Here is a 4,979-nt window from a genome sequence, read left to right on the forward strand (position 1 = left end):
GTACATATGTTGCCATCATCATTCTCAAAGCACTTGCTTTCTACTTGAGCCGTTGGCATCAGCTCCTCATGAAATGCCCCTTTTAATGATCACCGCATCTCCATTCTGCTTGAATTTGTCATTCTCAGAATAATATATGATTTTGTGATTCAAAATGGCCAATACCAGTCAATTTCAATTAATTAGTGCCTAGAATGTTGTTTTGTATGTGGTACATTTCACTTTTTAACGACTTCCAAATTTCCTAGATGCATAGTATGTGTATTCCAAGTTCCAATATTAATAAATGATTACAGCTTTCCCCCCTCACTTTCCCCTCAATTTGAGTTGCACCCCATCAGCAAATAAAAGTCCCCAAAGCTTTACTTTATTTACATCATTACTCCACTTTGAGAAGATAGCTCTTCCTCAGTCATATTTCGAGTGCCTTCCAACCTAAGGAACTCAACCTCCAGCACGACATCTGACCTCAGTCTTTCTCAGATCTTCCTTACTCATGATCCATCTTCGGCAGATGAGGAAATTGAGAAGACCATCGTTTGAGTTAGGTGTACTTTAGTCTTCAAGGTGACGTCTTTGCCTTTTAAAAAAAAATCGTTTTATTAGGGGCTCATAGAACTCTTATCACAATCCATACAGACATCAACTCATTTTCCTTTTTCCCTTCCCCCTCCTTCCCCCCTCCCCCGTCCTTCACGAACTCTTAATAATTTATAAATTATTATTTTATCTTATCTTACACTTCCTGGCATCTCCCTTCACCCACCCTTCTGTTGCCCATCCCCCAGAGAGAAGCTTATATGTAGATCCTTGTAATCGATTCCCCCTTTCTACACCCCCCTTCCCTCCCGGTATCGCCACTCTCACTGATGGTCCTCAGGGGATCATCTGTCCTAGATTCCCTGTGTTTCCAGTTCCCATCTGTACTGCTGTGCATTCTCTGGTCTAACCAGGTTTGCAAGGTAGAATTGAGATCATGATAGTTAGGGGGAGGAAGTGTTTAAGAACTAGAGGAGGATTGTGAGTTTCATTATTGCTACCCTGAACCCTAAGTGACCCATCTCCTCCCCACTGCCCCTTTGCAAGGGATGTCCAGTTGTGTGCAAATGGGCATTGGGTCCCCATCACGCGCTACCCTCATTCACGATTATATGATTCCCCCACCCCCACCTTTGGTGCTTGAAACCTGGTCCCATCGGCGCTTCATGATCACACATGTTGGTGTGCTGCTTCCATGTGGGCTTTGTTGCTTCTGGGCTAGATGGCAGCTTGTTTACTTTCAAGCCTTTAAGTCCCCAGATGCTATATGTCTCGATAGCCGGGCACCATCTGTCTTCTTCACCACATTTCCTTATGCACACATTCATCTTCAGCATTTATGTGGGGAAGGTGATCACACCATGATGGTTTTTGTTCTTTGGTGTCTGCTACCTGATCCCTTCAACACCTCATGTTCCCACAGGCTTGTATGCTTCTTTTCTGTGGGCTTTGTTGCTTCCGAGCTAGATGGCCACTTGTTTGCCTTCAAGCCTGGTTTTGATAGCCAGGCAAGGAGTAAGTAGGAGGCAAAGGGCATACATAGAAGCCTAAATACAGACATGTACATATGTAAAGATAGTTAAGATTATGGGGGAAATGGACGTCTTTGCCTTTTAACACTTTCAAAAGATCTTTTGAAGAGATCTGCCCAATGCATTATATAATTTGATTTGACTGCTGTTTCCATGGGTATTGATTGTGGATCTAAGTAAAATGAAATCCTTGACAACTTCTTTCTTTTCTCCATTTATGGTGATGTTGTTCATTGATCTGGTTTTGATCATTTGTTTTCTCTTTATGTTAGGAGTAATCCATACTGAAAGCTATTGTTTTGAGTGATCATAAAGTGCTTCAAATTCTCTTCCCTTTATCCAGCAAGCATCTGTGTACTACAGGTGGTTACTGAGCCTTCATCCAGTATTGCCACCAGGTTCTTTTTCATATAGCCTAAGTTAGGGGATTATTTATTCAGTGCACAGCTTGAATAAGTATGGTGAAACAACCTTGACCCAAACTGTTCCTGAATTTAAACTATGTAGCGTCCCCCTGTTTTATTCCAATGTTTGCCTTTGGTCTATATACGTGTTCTTGGTGAACATAATGGAATGTTGTAGAATTCCCATTCTTCTTAATATTATAAATCATTATGATCCACACAACTGAATACCTTTGCATAGTCAGTGAAACATATGTAAACATTTTTCTGGTAGCCTCTGTGTAATAGGTTTTTTTTGGTAGCAACATGGCACCTGTAAGAAGATATGGGTGGAGTTTAGCCTTTCAATCAGGTCGCAGCCTGATGACCTCTCTTGTAGGTGCAACCAACAGATCAGGTCGCAGCCTGATGACCTCTCTTGTAGGTGCAACCAACAGATGTGGCCTGTCTCTCTGTCTCTGTCTCTATGTTGGTTGGGACCAGTATGCTCTTAATCCAGCTGCCCTGACTCACTGTGTGTGCTGTGCTACCAGTGTGGGCTGTACAGAGCTCAGTGTCACTTTGCTGAGCCAACAATGGACATCTGTGTGTCATGCTGTGCCATGCTGCGGCACCACTCCACCTTGCTGTCTGCTGCTTGTGGGCCAACTCCACTCATCTTGCCACCACTCCAGGCTCCACACTTCCACCCAGCTACCTCACTTCACTAAACCGTGAGGCTCCACCACCACCTGCTTCTCCAAGCTGCACTACTGGCCTCTGCTACACCTCACCACCTCATAGTCTTACTGTCTGCTTCCTTGGCCTTGGTCTAGGGCCCTCGTGAGTTGGAAAGAACTTTAGAATATTCAGTGACCCACGAAAGTGAGTCAGATTGAGCTTTCTGAACTGCTCTCTGGACTAATTTGCTGTTATATTCTTTTTTGCTATATAAATGTACCCATTATATACATATTATCAGAAGTGCCCTGATTTTGCTTCTCTAGAGAACTCTGCCTAATATACTCTGCTGTGAAGCAAGATCCCTATATCAGCAATAATATCTTCCATTCCACATCCTCTTCTAAATCTAGCTTGAATTTCTGGCAGTTCCCTATTAATGTACTGCTGCAATTATTTTTGAATTATCTTCAGCAAAACTTTACATGCATGTGATATTAATGATATTGTCTGATAACTTTCACATTCTTCTGCATCATCTTTCTTTGGAATGTGGATCTCTTCTTGTTGGTTGGGCAGGATTTGTCTGAGTATACATGTATGTGAACTATTCTTATGAAAGAAGAGGAGACTAAACATAAGTTTGTGTCTTCATAGAAATAGTTTTTGTTTTCCCCGGTTGAGTCTTTCATACTCCTAGGGCTGTCTTGTTTTTCAATAAAAATATTAAGTTAGTACAATTAAAAGTTGTGTCAACAATAGTTCAGGTGGTTTAGAAAAGAGGCTGATTTCTGCATTCTCTTCCTTAATAAATGTTATGTTTGCTTTGAATAAATTACTTTGATACATTTTAAATTTTATGTTATATTCTTCTATGTAAAAAGGGATGGATAAGACTTAAGAAGACAATTTTCACTTCCCTAAATATTGTCAAATTCTTGAAAGTAATGATTAACTATAACATTCCTTTAGTCTATTGCATATTACAAAATCAAACTAGGATTAAATTCACAAAGTAATAATTTAAGGTAGGAAATCCAAACAGTGAACTCTCTTAGTCATGTTTCATTGTCCAAAGACTCTCAGAAGAATGCCTTTCAAATAGCAGTAACTGCTAGTTTAAATCTTTATCTAGCATTTGATTTTAATTTCTGCATGATCTTCAGTACAACTTTTCTTTGGTTTGATGTGTTACAGTAACTAGATTTGTAGGATGAAAAGAAATGAAGGATGTGGATAAGGTTGGCTTGATGTGGCCACTAGGAGGGGATTTCTCCAAAGATCTGACTAAGCCATCAGATGATGACAGGCCTGGGAAGAAAAGCACGGATGGGCATCAGCATACGCCTGAGGGAATCACAGAGAAAACCAGGGAAGAGTGTGTAATTCAAGTGCCATGACTCAACTCACTAATTTAATCTGATGATTTAAAACCATGATAAGAGGCAGACCCAATGTGGTGTCTAATTCAAAACAAAGTGTGGTGATCTGCCTTGTTTTCAGCTTGTTGTGATCTGATGAAAACACTTTTCCACAAGCAAGACTGATGAGCAGATGGTGCTAATAAGACCGATTAAGTGCTAAGCTTCTGGAAATGTTTTTGTTGAGTGACATCTTCAGACTGGTTTCTGCTAACATACATCTTAAGCCATGTGTTTCTGAGGTGCAATGATAGCAATATTTAGGGTCACTGGAATACTTTAGTATTTTAAAAATACAAACTCAAACAAGGCAAATAATAACCCTTTGTCCCAGTTCCCAAGACAATATGTGCAGTTAAGTTATGGCACTCTAGGGGGCTCAATCTAACAGACCACGGGTTCCCCGTAACTGATGTATGAAGACGTTTTCTCAAATTTACAACCAAGAGGAGGCTGTCTGCTCCTAGAAAGAATTACAGTCTCAGAAACTCTAAAGAGAAGTACTTCTCTGTCCTCCAGGGTCACTAGGAGTTGGAACTGACTCCATGGTAGTAAGTATGGGCATAGTTGGGACATTACTGATCGTGCTATTTAGTTGATCTTTATCATACATATTTTATTTGGATTTCAGGTAAGCAGTTTAACTGATCATAATGGATTTCTACATTGGTTCATATATGATCCTTTGTTTTTTTTAAAAAGAGCTGTCGCATTTTTCACGACTATTTGTTTTCCCAACAAATTTCTTCTGTTGTATCACCAGGGATAGATGGTTCCTTTTCATGAGAAGGACAAGAGCCTTGGTGTTACATGCTTAAACCTGGCCTCACTAACCAGCCAGCCATTCAAGCTCACCAGGAGCTCTGTGGAAGAAAGATGAAGCAGTCTACCTCCATAAAGACTGGCAGCCTTGGAACTGTTAG

This window comes from Echinops telfairi, unplaced genomic scaffold (assembly GCF_000313985.2).
Source record: "Echinops telfairi isolate 266 unplaced genomic scaffold, ASM31398v2 ScPeMD7_7469;HRSCAF=8507_1, whole genome shotgun sequence".
In the NCBI taxonomy this organism is placed as follows: domain Eukaryota; kingdom Metazoa; phylum Chordata; class Mammalia; order Afrosoricida; family Tenrecidae; genus Echinops; species Echinops telfairi.